At 34.7% G+C, this 16,001-nt stretch overlaps 1 protein-coding gene across 1 annotated transcript in view; it reads left to right on the top strand.

Moving 5' to 3' along the window:
- The window catches only part of LOC136853606 (uncharacterized), a 29,424-nt gene that overhangs the window by 1,721 nt on the left and 11,702 nt on the right, over window positions 1–16,001 (top strand). The window lies entirely within an intron of this gene.

The raw sequence follows: 16,001 nt of genomic DNA on the forward strand, positions 1-16,001 counted from the left end.
CTAGGGTTGATTGACAGACTGTTAGGTACAAGATTTTCGCACTAATGTAATCGGGAGTTCCTTACATTTTTAAGATGACGAGCATCCGGCAGTTTTTTTTGGGTGGGGCGGGTTAATAAGTATCATCATGATTTTGGAAATTTCATAGCTGGCCAATTTGTAAGACCTCGTTTTAAATCGTACAAGAAGCTTAGATCAATAACGCGTAAGATTCACGTATAAAACTTGTAAAACTTAGATATTTATTGGTAAGTTATTAAACTTGAGCATTATATATACATATATACATTATACACATATATACAGTATATTGTTAAGTTATCAAGCTTGTGCATTATATATATATACATTATACAAAAATATATACAGTATTATACAGTACATTATTGGTAAGTTATTAAACTTGTGCATTATATATACATATATATTATACACATATATATATGTAAATTATTAAACTTTATTATATATATATATACATATATACTGTGTGTGTATGTCTGTGTATATTTATATATAAAACTAAGCATGCAGTGATAAACATGAAAAAAAAAAAAAACAATCTTCTGTTGAAAAATGTAACTGAAGTTGGTAATGAGATTGAGCGGTGGGTGGTGACACCCCCCTCCCCATATCCCCACATTCTCTCTCTCTCTCTCTCTCTCTCTCTCTCTCTCTCTCTCTCTCTCTCTCTCTCTCTGCGCAAAAATGCGTAAAATGGACGAGAATACTTGGGTTGACTCCAATTTTTTTTTCTTGCAATATATTTCCAAAATGTATAAAAATAGGCGTCCAATCTATCTAGAACTTTACGCGTTTTGTGCAGATATAACGCAATCTATTTCTTTAATACAGCCAAGGCGACTATTTACGATAATCCATCACATTTACTGTAAGAATCCCCATTAGAATATGGCTTTATTCAACCATAAACGCTATAACAAAAGGTAAACAACACCACTTCAACCTGCTCTTATGTAGAACACATTTCTAGTGTGGCGTTCGTCATCGTACAGCTAGCCAGCGAACAGTGAAATCACCCCAAGCAAGCGTAGTAATCATTTTGGACTGGTACCTTGTCAGTGATCAAGCAGAAAGTACTGTGCATTATTGAGATTTGAGTGAACAATCCTCAGAGGCTATATTATTCTTGTTATTGCTATAGCTGTTCAAATGACTGTGCATTAAAGTCTGTTATAGTCTTATTTTGCGCAAATGGAACCTCAGAAGGTCCATTTGCAATGCATTCCTACTCCCAAGAAAATCTTGTGTCTTAATAATTTACTTACATTTTTATATCTGCAATGCATTACTACTCCCAAGAAAATCTTGTCTTACTAATTTACTTACATTTTTATATATCTATCTATTTTTCTTTTCTTTTCTAATAAATGATTTTTTCTTTCTGTGTTTCCTATTACCTTCTGTTGCTTCTTTCAAATGAACACCTTCATATTCTTTGGAAGCTTGAGTTTCAATCAGTGGCCCTTGTGGTGGGCTTGTTCCATATGAATAGGGTTCATCCTCTGAATAATAATAATAATAATAATAATAATAATAATAATAATAATAATAATAATATAATAATAATAATATGGGTAGCAGGCCCTCTTTCAAACATATAATAATAATAATAATAATAATAATAATAATAATAATAATAATAATAATAATAATAGATTCACAATTTCGTTAAAAACAATCTGTGTAATAAAAATCCAACAAATATATAGTAAATATATTCCTATGTAAAGTAATGTATTTACTACATATGTAATTGTGGATTTTTATTACACAATAAATAATAATATGTTTGAACAACGTTTAAACAATCGATTATTAAATACTCACTATAGAAACTCAACAGCAATATAACTCAAACATTATTCCGTCTACACGAGTAGTTTCGAAGACGTCATAAGGCAACAATGATAAACAATGAAACTATTTCATATCAGTCAATAATTTAACTTCAATTTCAATGATAAATATTTGAAAGATGGGTCACTTCTGATCTCTATTGCTCTCCCTTGCTTTCATTTATTTGAAATAATCAAACTTTTCTCGACTTTCTAATTATTTGTCATTACTTTTCCCCACAGTATATTCTTGCGTGCTTCTCTTAACTTTACAAAGCATTAAGAAAGTTACAAAGAAAGAACATTAGCACACTTACCCCTCTCTCTCTCTCTCTCTCTCTCAGTTCCTGACCTCCGGGAGAAAGATTACATCCCAGTTCAAATTAAGCAGGTCGATTATCGAGCATATCTGAAAATAAACAAATAAACAATAATAAAATCATATATAAATTACTCTAGGATTAAATAAAAAAAATATTGTTAATTTGAAAGCTAATCTCTATGACTTACTATCATAATTAGCATTATTAGATAATTAACAGTCCCTTGAATTGACCTGCACACTTCCACATAAAAAAATCTACCAACTGGGAAAAAATATAATGTGCCGGTAAAACAAATAATAAATAATTAAATATAAAGATAAAAGCGAGATGGCGTTACTGGAACGTCATCATAATTATAAAGAAAAACGATAAATTATGAGAAGTCAAGAGGAATGTATTTATGTATCAATGTTTATCTTCATTTTTGGGAATATTTATGCCATGGAAATTTGTCAGTCAGTTTTTCAAATTTATAACATGTTACATTCCCCATATCATATACTTCACAAAATACCAACTACCTACAACTACTCCGCATATTATATACTTCACAAAAGACTAACTATCTACATCTATAACTGTTATTTTTCCCGTTGTTAGAATGTACTCTTCTTGTGTTAGATAACGGGATTCGACAGACAACGCTGGCAACTACTGTATCATGATCAGTCACTCAACGTGAACTTGTAAAAAAAAAAGGCATGGTTTCAGGTTCCTAATAATACGCTATATATCTAAATATATATAAATACGTATGTCAGCACATATATAAGAAGTAGCCATTGACATAGTAAGTGAGTAAAGAGTTCGGTGTCCTATTAATAAGCTATTTCAATATATATCAATACGTGTGTCAGCAAATATGTAAGCAAGCCGCCATTGAAACGGGTAAAAAATGCGCCGAAGTGTCTTCGACGCAATCGAGTTTTCTGTACAGCCGCTACAGCATATAATCAAGGCCACCGAAAACAGATCTATCTTTCGGTGGTCTCGGTGTAATGCTGTATGAGCCGCGGCCCATGAAAATAAACCACGGCCCGTGGTGGCCTATCCTATATCGTTGCCAGAAGCATGATTATGGCTAACTTCAACATTAAATAAAATAAAAACTAAAGAGGCTAGAGGGCTGCAATTTGGTATGTTTGATGATTGGAGGGTGGGTGATCAACATACCAATTTGCAGCCCTCTAGCCTCAGTAGTTTTTAAGATCTGAGGGCGGACAGAATAAAGTGCGGAAAGAATGAAGTGCAGAAGGACAAAGTCGGCACAATAGTTTTCTTTAACAGAAAGCCAAAAATGGCGAGAAATATAAACGTTATGTAATATTTAAAGTCTTCACAACTGTGGGGGAAAAAAAATCACCATCATTATGACGTGTTAACTTCCTCGTTGCAAGGTGAGAAGCAGTTTGTCAAAGCGGCAAATGGTCCTTGTCATTTTAATTTTCCTGCTCATAATTTTAAGGGGAAAATGTCTGCAATTATGACAGCATGAAATGTCATATATCATGCAGCTGTCTTAGGTCTGACATAAGTCTTTTTAGTTACAGGTAGAGAATAAAATTGCGATTATGACAGCATGAAATGTCATATATCATGCAGCTGTCGTAGGTTTGGTTTAAGAATTTTGTGAAGCTGCATAAGGTGAGTAGGAAATCATTCTTAAACGATAATAAAAACGTTATGATGTAATGGCCAAATTGCAAAAAAAACAGAAGAAATACATATCATTAAACACTAACATAGTCACCAAAAAGTGCAGTTCTTTAAAAGTGACAAAAGCGACGCCTGCGCATTCAGCCTCATGTTGACAGAGCAAATACGGGTATTGTGCGACAGTCTGCAACCGCACCGCAAATGGCCCCTTTACGACATCAACTGCGACGTGCAACCGTTCATAATTAACTCTTGTTTTGAGCCGTTCCACTATCGAGGAACCCATAAATCTTCGGCGGTCTTCATTTTCGGTAAAGTTCCACTATCGGTCACCGATACGGGGCAAGGGTTCGGATAAACGGGAGGCGTAGAGGGAGGTACAGCTGTTTGTCCAATTTTAGGCTTGAAGTAGTACTAGTGGTAGCAGTAGTGATAACAGATTCACCTTTGAAACGGCTCTCCATTTAGATGCTATTTGTCAAATTTAGGTGAGTAGTTGTAGCAGAAATGGTGGTGGTAGAGAATACCCCTGAAACGGCTACCCATACAGCTTTTTTTTGTCAAATTTAATCGAATAGTATTACTAGCAGTCGTAATAATGGTCGAGATTCCCATTTGCAACGGCTCCCCGTATAGGACTGTTATTTGTCAGATCTAATCGAGTAATAGTACTAGCAGTAGTAATAGTACTGGTCATGGTTCGCCTTAGGAACGGCTCCCCCACGGAGCTCGTCTTGACGTTGACAACAAAGCAGAAGCCGCGTCTGTCACTTTACGGCGGCGGCGTGCCACAAGGCGGGAAACTTCCCGTTATGATGACATGCAGTAAGGTACTTACTGAATTCGTCTCTCCGCTGCCTTCTCTCCGTAAACCTCCCGCTTACTATAGGCGTGAGGAGATGATAATGAGTCAGTCGTCTTGAGTGTCTTCCGTAACACACTGGACAGTTCACAGTGGCCGAATGTTACGGGTTTGACTCGATATACAACACTGGGCTAATAGCCGATCGTTAATCTTCACCGGCCATCTTTATGTTTCCAACGCAGATCATACGCGACTGTATGGGCTTCAGTTTTACAGCCTATAGTAGAATTATTATTATTATTATTATTATTGCTGCATCAGTATAGCTCAATTTGTAATATAGTTTCTCAATTTTTCTTATGAATCCCTTTTTTGCAAGGGAAAGAAATTTTTGTAATAAATTGAATTCTGCTGATACAGCCACAATTTTTAAATAAACACGTTTACAAGTCTCCTTCTTATTATTATTATTATTATTCAGAATGCACAAACATTCTTACATAAAAACCCTATCAGACAATAAAACTTTCATACTGAAAAGGTCTTAGTCCTAGAGAAACCGACAATAGAAAAATTAAATAGATTCAATAAATAAAAATTAATGAAAAATTAAGTGGCAGGGTTGTGAGGCATTTCTTAAACTTACAAACCCAACATAAAAGTTTTATTCCACGATAACATCAGGCCACTTGTTTTGGGCAATGTGAAAACGTGACACCTCAGCAGAATAAAGTTGTCAGCGTTCTGCAAAACGAGTAGCACGCACTAACTCAAAAGAAAGTCGAGTAATGCGCACTAGCTCAAAACTCATATAATTCAGGCGTCAAGGATCATGTTCACATATAACTTTTATTTGAAAAAGCGTTAGACATACAAGGACTGCTGAATTCAGCTTCATAATATTTGGAATAGGTTACAAAAACTTATGGAATGGCTACATAATTTTGGTGCTTGCTTCCTACAGAATTTACTGACAAGCAGTTACTAGTTTTTTGCAGAAATTTCTTTATATTCCGTTGAATATTATGGCTAGAACAGTTACTTAAATTCCACACAAGTAAAAACTAGAAGCGAAAGCGTGTATGATAACATAATTTTAAGTAGGAAATGTATGTATGTATGTATATATATGTATATTATATACATACATATATATATGTGTATTATATATATATATATATATATATATATATATATATATATATATATATATATATATATATATATATATATATAATTTACACACAACGTGATTGAAAGTTAAGCCGTCTTGCTAAAATTCAGTATGTCACTGAAGGCTTAAGGGGTGAATCAGTTGCCTAACTGTTGCTTGACTGATGTTGGTTGCAACTAAATTGGAGAGAGAGAGAGAAGAAAAACCACCAAGGGTGAAACCATTCACAAGATAATCGCCCGCCTCTCTCTCTCTCTCTCTCTCTCTCTCTCTCTCTCTCTTATCGCTCCCAAAACAAGAGCAACACATCTATCTATCTATTCCTCACACCGTTGGATTGTGGAACAGCCCCCTTCAGAGGAAGTCGTGCAATTGGAACTTCTTCAGAAGTTCAAGCGGAGATGCAGCGCATTGCTACCCTAATACTATTCTCTTTACATTTTAATACATTTTTATCTGTTTATTAATTTATTTTTCCTCTTTTAATAAGTGGGTTCTATTCTTTCTGTATTTCCCTTTACCTTCTCTTACTTCTTCCTAATGAACACCTTAATATTCTTTGGAAGCTTCTGGAATTTCAAGTCAGTGGCCCCTGTGGTGGGATTGTCCCGCATGAATAGGGTTCATCTTCTGAATAATAATAATAATAATAATAATAATAATAATAATAATAATATCATCTACTGATCTGTCTATTTCCACTCTATCAAACTCAGGTACCTACATAACTAATGAAAGATCACCAATGGCGACTGATAACACCCTAGTCAATTAAAACAATATATTAAGTTTTTCCTCAGTGGCTCTCCTTTCGAATGTTTCCACAAACGAGCACCTGACGGGCTTGGATCATCATCGGTTTGCCAGCAGTAGCAGTAGTAGTAGTAGTAGGAGGAGGAAGTTGCCTTTATAACGGCTCCCAATAATGGAAAGCCGTGGACCGTTGACAATAGAAATTTAAGTTTGAACCGTTCTTATAAAATAGTTTTTTTATTCCTAAAAGTAAGCCGCCATTATTCTTGTAAGTACTACTTTTATTCGTTTTATCTAATTTTTATTTTTTTTAGCATTAGGTGTTTTTCCAAGGTAAACCATGAATCATCGTTAGTAATAAACAACCAGTTTTGGAGATCGCGAATATCTCTCTCTCTCTCTCTCTCTCTCTCTCTCTCTCTCTCTCTCTCTCTCTCTCTCTCTCTCTCTCTCTCTCAGTAAACTGCTTAATTGGATGGAATATTAAAGAAGTTAATAAGACCTAATGTTCGTCATCAGCATTTATATTTTATAAATTAAAAATACGTAATAATGAAGACAATATTTTGGAAATATGGACGCATATGAATTACCTCAAAACAAAAGAAGATGAACGTACAAACAAACAAACAACCACAACAACAACAACAACAACAATAATAATAATAATAATAATAATAATAATAATAATAATAATAATAATAATAATAATAACTATCTAAAATAGTATTCATAATGCAAAAGTAAAAAAAAAAATTAAATACTTAAACCTAACAAGAATTCTCCGTTCAGTTTCTACCCCTCGCATTACTGAAGAATAGCAAAATACAATATTAATATCAATTTGGAGTTATATAAATTATTTAGCAACTTTAAATTAGTCTCCAGATCAACTTCTCTTCTGTCATAATACGAATTTGGAGTCACAGAATTTATCAATCAATTTCAAATCAGTCATCAGTTCAAATTCTCTTCCTCAAAACTTACGTACTTCTAAAGTAGACGATTCTCGCGTTTAAATGCACTAATAGGTTATACTGAAGAACAACAAAATAAAATAATTAAACAGATTTTGGAGTTAGACGAATTATTCATCAATTTTAAATTAACCTCCAGTTCAATTTCTCTTCGTCAAAACTTTCGTATTTCCAAAGCAGACGATTCTCGCGTTTAAATGCACTAATAGGTTATACTGAAGAACGGCAAAATAAAATAATTAATAAGATTTTGGAGTTAGGCGAATTATTCATCAATTTTAAATTAACCTCCAGTTCAATTTCTCTTCGTCAAAACTTCCGTATTTCCAAAGCAGATGACTCATGTTTAAATGCACTTTATTTCCAACCGCCAAAAGAGAAATTCCTAGGCGCACGTCAGACCGAATTTCTTCCTCCTCCTCCTTCGCCAGAATCCTCATAACTGTCCGTGGTCCTTAAGGGCGCCTACACCGTATATACCTCCTTCGCCGTGCCCTAACTCTGGGGGGTATTTGTGGCCTACTTTTTAAACCGAGTAGCACAAAGCCAGCGCGAGCCACGACTGGATGCCCACTACAATACACTACCCCAGAGGGAAAGATTATTCAATGCAATCTGGGACGAATTTTTGATTATTCATCGTCTCAGAAAGAATCTCTTTTCTTCAGGTGTTGCAAGGCGTTACTGTTAATGCTTTTTTAAGTTACGGAAAGAATGCACCAAATAAAAAAACATACACAGGGTTTAGCGGTATAAAGTTCATTTCCTGGACTCTTTGATAAAATGAATATGAATGGCAATAACATGTCTTTGGATATACTTTTTTAATTTACGGAAAAAATACATAAAAAAAAAACATACACAGGGTTTAGCGGTACAAGGTTCATTTCCTGGACTCTTTGATAAAACGAATATGAATGACGATAACATTTGTCGTTAATAAAATACTTTTTTAATTTACGGAAAACAACACATAAAAAACATACCCAGGGTTTAGCGGTACAAAGTTCATTCCCTGGACTCTGGTAAAGTGAATATGATTGATAATAATATCTGTCTTTAGTTATACAATACTTTTCAAGTTACAAAAAATAACACACACATGCACAGGGGTTAGCGGCACAAAGTTCATTCGCTGGACTCTTTGAGAAGATGAATGTGAATGACAATAACATCTGGCATTGGTTATACAATACTTTTTGAGGTTACGAAAAAAAACACATCAAAAGCATACACAGGGTTTAGCGGTACAAAGTTCATTCACTAGGCTCTCATAAAATGAACACGAACGTCAATAACATCTGTCTTTACTTATACAGATGTGCAAATGGCGGTGTCATATTTACAACACTTATACAAAGAATGTACTAAGAGTTGTTGAATCGTTTAATTCAAGGCTAATTCTGATATAACAAACTGAAAAAATATAACAGTGAATGTATTCACAGAAGAATCTTTATCAGCTGTAATTCACTAATGTATTAATCATCCTGCGACCGGATTTTGTAATAATATCAGCTTAACTACTTTGTTTAATGCTATATTAAGTGACCAACCTAAAAAAAAATGCTTACTCTAACTTTTTTGTTTATTATATATACAAAAGTGAAAAATCCCATAATTGAAATCTCACACGTACACAAATGCACAGAGATAATTCATGTGCGCAATCTATGTATGAGAGAGAGAGAGAGAGAGAGAGAGAAAGAGAGAGAGAGAGAGAGAGAGTGTGTGTGTGTGTGTAATTATATACATCGGAAACCAAGAGGTATTGTTGCACAGTTCACGTACGCAACATACGAGAGAGAGAGAGAGAGAGAGAGAGAGAGAGAGAGAGAGACACGCTGGACTACGCCATCGTGACGAATAGCCGACGGCTAATAAAAGAATCTATACCGTTAACACTTGCGCTGGGATCCACAAGTTCGTCTCGTAACTTGCTTGACACACGGTTCATAAATATAAGAATTAGGGGGGGGGGAATATTCTTGGTAATCCCCCCTTTCTCTCTCTCTCTCTCTCTCTCTCTCTCTCTCTCTCTCTCTCTCTCTCTCACACACCTCAAGGTTTAAATAAAGTGGGCAGACCCACTTGCTCTTTTTGCTGTTCACTGAAGGATTTTCGTTTTATGCTAACTTACTTAGACCTTGTGTGTTAAGTCTGAATCTTCAAGGGGTCTTTTGTCTGTAATTTGCAAATTAAGATTACTGTGTATTAACAGAGATTTAGTTCAATGTAAGGGGCGAGTTTCAATTTTATAATAATAATAATAATAATAATAATAATAATAATAATAATAATACAGGCTTCTCAGAACAGTTGACAGTCGTAATCTCAACTTAATGTACATATTATTTTCACTAATGAAAAACTGCTTTATTAGTACCTCCATATACAAAATACACAACGATATATATATATATATATATATATATATATATATATATATATATATATATATATATATATATATTATATTATATATATAGAGAGAGAGAGAGAGAGAGAGAGAGAGAGAGAGAGAGAGAGAGAGAGACTAAGTTAAAACATACATAACTCGGCGTGAATTACTTCCTAACCCTTATCCTAAATGCATAGGATATCAATCTTTCCCAGGACAGTTTCAATAAGGATCTCTATCATATGATTACCGAAAAATCCTACGGTTTCCTCGACCACGGTAAACGGGGGGCCCCAGAAATCACGATAACTAGGAGGGAAAAGTCATATCTTTAATTAAAGGTTCCAATGTCCACTATTTATGAAAAAGACTAATTTCGTGGTAAATGGACAAAGGCGTAAAATTTGATGATATGAAGGAGTTACAGTGGTGCTGACGTCTTTAAATTTATATGTAAGCATGTATGTATCTATAACATACATACATACATACATAAACAAAGAAACAATAACACATATATATAAATATATACATATATATATATATATATATATATATATATATATATATATATATATATATGTGTGTGTGTGTGTGTGTATACTGTTTATACTGTATATATATTTAACATACATATCCTTAAAACTTCCGTAAGTAAAGATAAAAACAGATACATACAAATACAAATTTAACAATCAAATTAACGTTTGCCATAATCATGCAAGAAATACACTTAATAAAAAAAAGCTTGGATAAAAAAACTTAAAGAAAAAGAAAAAACAATAGAACCATCTCATAACTCATACCTTTAAACCCTATAACGAAATCACACGTCCTTGAAACATATATCAAAAATAAAAAAAGTAGAATGGACCAATCCCTGAAATAAAAAAAAAAAGTAGGCTGCTATACGCACAAAAATGTATCTATAATATCCAGCATTATCTTTTAGTAATGCTAAACGGAGGCGCGCGGTAGACGATTACAAATGCCCGTCATTAGGGAGATCGTGACGTCACGCTCTGAAACGTCTCACTATGTAGAGCGAATAAAGTCGTTCTTTGTTGCTGACCTCTTGTCAGATCAGCATTTATCAGAAGGCTGTGTTTTTTTCCAGTACGCGGGGAGAAATATATGTGTTTTTGTTGCAGTACGTAGGAATTTTTTTCAGTACAGTGAGAATTTTTTTACAGTACGTAGAGATTTTTTTTAGTACAGTGGGAGAAGTTTTTCCTATAGTACGTTGGGAGATTTTTTCTGGTACAGTGGGAGACATTTTTTACAGTACGTGGATTTTTTTTAGTTCACTGTTTTTTTACAGCACATAGGGAATTTTGTAGTTCACTGGGAGATTTTTTTTTTACAGTGCTTAGGAAGATTTTTTACAGGACGTGGGAGAAATTGTTACTGTAGTTTAGTTTAGAATTTTGTAGTACACCTGGATAAATGTTTTTTTACAGTATATTGGGAGATTTTTTACAGTAGTAGGGATAACTTTTTTTCTACAGTACGTACGGAATTTTGTTGTACACAGATATATATATATATATATATATATATATATATATATATATTTAGTACATTAGATTTTTTAACAGTACGTAGGGAGAACTTTTTTTTACAGTATGTAGGGAGAAAAAATTTTTAAGTACGTTGGGAAATTTTTTTGACTGCGTAAGTAGAATTTTTCTGACATAGGGAAAATGGTTTTTTTTTTACAGTTCGTAGGAAGAAATCTGCTTTTTTTTAACAGTACGTATAGAGAAAGCCTTTTTTTATAGTATATGTGAGAAAACTTTCTACATTACGTGGGGAGAATTTATTTACCAGTAAGAGATTTTTTCAGTACGCAGGGAGAATTTTTTTCTTACAATACGTATGGAGAAGATTTGACAGGACGTAGGGAGTTTTTTTTTACAGTACATGTGAGGAAATTTATGATGCGTGGGGATAATTTTTTTACAGTACGTAGAAAGAATCTTTTTTATAGTACATAAAAACACATGGGCAAAAATGATAGTGATAATTAATGATAACATACCAATGGATCACATTAAATGCCTTGAAAGAAAAAAAAAACAGTAAAAATAATTAAATATAATACTATCCGTCGTAACTCTTAATCTGTATCTACACATTTAATTTCAGATAAATCCCTAACATTGAGATCTGGGCAGCTGCAGTCTCAGTAATTAAAGAAAACGTAAAATAAAGTTTGCTCGTATGGCATACTCAAGTATTTTTGTTGTCTCCTTTTTTTTTCTGCCTCCTTTGGTCATCTGTCTTCGGTATTCTTCAAAATTTCCTTCTCATTTCAGATACAATTTGACAAATTGGTATAATACAACATAAAATAAAACCATTTTATATATGCTTCATTTTGCTCCACTTATGGACAGGTCGGTAGAGTTCTCGGCTAGCACTCTGCTGGGCCAGCGTTCGAGTCTCCGGCCGGCCAATGAAGAATTAGAGGAATTTATTTCTGGTGACAGAAATTCATTTCTCAATATAATGTGGTTCGGATTCCACAATAAGCTGTAGGTCCCATTGCTAGGTAACCAATTGGTTCTTAGCCACGCAAGTTCCTCATTTGACGAGTCGGTACCTGTTCTCAGCTAGCACTTTGCTGGCCCGCGTTCGAGTCTCCGACCGGCCAGTGAAGAATTAGAGGAATTTATTTCTGGTGATAGAAATTCATTTCTCGTTGTAAAGTGGTTCGGATTCCACAATAAGCTGTAGGTCCCGTTGCTAGGTAACCAATTGGTTCTTAACCAAGTAAAATAAATCTATCCTTCATAGGCCAGCCCTAGAGAGCTGTTAATCAGCTCAGCAGTCTGGTTAAACTAAGGTATACTTATTTAACTTTCCACTTATCTTCTTCTTTGCTTCGTTTTAACGTACATTTTTCCCATTTTTTATATGGGGTAATCACGATGCCTTCTTTGAAGGACTTTGATTTGGCGGTGGGGTAGGCCATAGCCTCGATCAGCTGCCCTGCCTGACATCGCTTGGACCCCGGTAACGAATGTGTACATGTATTGTACCAAATCCCCAGCTCCCTTTCTCCCAGCAGCGAGGAGAACTGGGCGGGTAGGTCAACAGTTCGAGACATCCACGTGTAAAGGTGTCTGTTATGTTTTCAGATGTTGGAGTGGCTTTGTTTTTATGTGTGTATTAGTCTGTAACACCCATTTGTATGTACCAGCAAACCTATCCGTTGATTACATACATAATCCCGGGGTGTCTACACGGATAGCAAAATAAAAACGTCCGCCTTCTCTGACCGGTCGGCTGCGGGATTGAACCCTCGCCATAGACTTCATGAAGTCTGAGGTTGCTGCTTTATACCAACCGAGCCATCGAGGCTCCTAACTTTCCACCATTTGGATATAACAAAGCAATTTCTAATATAACGAAGCAATTTCTACTAGAAAACAAGTGAAAAATGCGCCGGGGTTTCTTCGGCGCAATTGAGTTTTCTGTACATCGTACAATCAAGGCCACCGAAAACAGATCTATCTTTCGGTGGTCTCGGTATAATGCTGCATGAGCCTCAGCCAATGAAACTTTAAGTACGGCCCGGTGGTGGCCTGTCCTATATCGTTGCCAGAAGCACGATTATGGTTAAATTTAACCCTAAATAAAATCAAAACTACTGAGGCTAGAGGGCTGCAATTTGGTATGTTTGATGATTGGAGGGTGGATGGTCAACATACCAATTTGCAGCCCTCCAGCCTCAGTAGTTTTTAAGATCTGAGGGCGGACAGTGCGGCCGGACAGACAAAGCCGGCACAGTAGTTTTCTTTTACAGAAAACTAAAAAGACATTTTTCTACAATCTCGTTTCATCATCATCATCATCATCATCTTGACCAACCTATTTTTTACATAAATAAACTTCGGCGATAACTGAACGAGACCAGAAGAGCCGTGTGGCGGTGCAGTAATGACTAAAAGCCATTTTCCCAAAGACCATATGTCGACCAATCCGATGGTCAGGAGGGCGACTGAAACTGTTCGTTCTGACCTCTCCCGAACGGAATTCTGACTCCAGTGCTCTGCATTTGAACGCGTTGAGGTCAAGGCAGTGGTAAACGGCTCCCGGTCTGCTGACAGATAATTACGACTTTTAAATTCACTTCGAGTCGATACAGTGGAACGGGTTGTAGAAATATATATAAATGATGTTATCTTCTGGAAATGGGACCCCAGTTTGCTTTAAGATAATTAAGAATTTTAAACTCACTTCGAGTCGATACAGTGGAGCGAGTTAATAGGTCGTAGTGGTTTCAAAATATATATAAATGATGTTATCTTGTGGAAATGGGACCCCAGTTTGCTTTAAGATAATTAAGAATTTTAAATTCATTTCGAGTCGATACAGTGGAGCGAGTTAATAGGTCGTAGTGGTTTCAAAATATATATAAATGATGTTATCTTCTGGAAATGGGACCCCAGTTTGCTTTAAGACAATTAAGAATTTTAAATTCACTTCAAGTCGATACAGTGGAGCGAGTTAATAGGTCGTAGTGGTTTCAAAATATATATAAATGATGTTATCTTGTGGAAATGGGACCCCAGTTTGCTTTAAGATAATTAAGAATTTTAAATTCATTTCGAGTCGATACAGTGGAGCGAGTTAATAGGTCGTAGTGGTTTCAAAATATATATAAATGATGTTATCTTCTGGAAATGGGACCCCAGTTTGCTTTAAGACAATTAAGAATTTTAAATTCAATTCAAGTCGATATAGTGGAGCGAGTTAATAGGTCGTAGTGGTTTCAAAATATATATAAATGATGTTATCTTGTGGAAATGGGACCCCAGTTTGCTTTAAGATAATTAAGAATTTTAAATTCACTTCAAGTCGATATAGTGGAGCGAGTTAATAGGTCGTAGTGGTTTCAAAATATATATAAATGATGTTATCTTGTGGAAATGGGACCCAGTTTGCTTTAAGATAATTAAGAATTTTAAATTCACTTCAAGTCGATATAGTGGAGCGAGTTAATAGGTCGTAGTGGTTTCAAAATATATATAAATGATGTTATCTTGTGGAAATGGGACCCCAGTTTGCTTTAAGACAATTAAGAATTTTAAATTCACTTTCAAGTCGATATAGTGGAGCGAGTTAATAGGTCGTAGTGGTTTCAAAATATATATAAATGATGTTATCTTGTGGAAATGGGACCCCAGTTTGCTTTAAGATAATTAAGAATTTTAAATTCATTTCGAGTCGATACAGTGGAGCGAGTTAATAGGTCGTAGTGGTTTCAAAATATATATAAATGATGTTATCTTCTGGAAATGGGACCCCAGTTTGCTTTAAGACAATTAAGAATTTTAAATTCACTTCAAGTCGATATAGTGGAGCGAGTTAATAGGTCGTAGTGGTTTCAAAATATATATAAATGATGTTATCTTGTGGAAATGGGACCCCAGTTTGCTTTAAGATAATTAAGAATTTTAAATTCACTTCAAGTCGATATAGTGGAGCGAGTTAATAGGTCGTAGTGGTTTCAAAATATATATAAATGATGTTATCTTGTGGAAATGGGACCCCAGTTTGCTTTAAGATAATTAAGAATTTTAAATTCACTTCAAGTCGATATAGTGGAGCGAGTTAATAGGTCGTAGTGGTTTCAAAATATATATAAATGATGTTATCTTGTGGAAATGGGACCCCAGTTTGCTTTAAGATAATTAAGAATTTTAAATTCACTTCAAGTCGATATAGTGGAGCGAGTTAATAGGTCGTAGTGGTTTCAAAATATATATAAATGATGTTATCTTGTGGAAATGGGACCCCAGTTTGCTTTAAGATAATTAAGAATTTTAAATTCATTTCGAGTCGATACAGTGGAGCGAGTTAATAGGTCGTAGTGGTTTCAAAATATATATAAATGATGTTATCTTGTGGAAATGGGACCCCAGTTTGCTTTAAGATAATTAAGAATTTTAAATTCACTTCAAGTCGATATAGTGGGCGAGTTAATAGGTCGTAGTGGTTTCAAAATATATATAAATGATGTTATCTTGTGGAAATGGGAC

This window comes from Macrobrachium rosenbergii, chromosome 27 (assembly GCF_040412425.1).
Source record: "Macrobrachium rosenbergii isolate ZJJX-2024 chromosome 27, ASM4041242v1, whole genome shotgun sequence".
NCBI lineage: Eukaryota > Metazoa > Arthropoda > Malacostraca > Decapoda > Palaemonidae > Macrobrachium > Macrobrachium rosenbergii.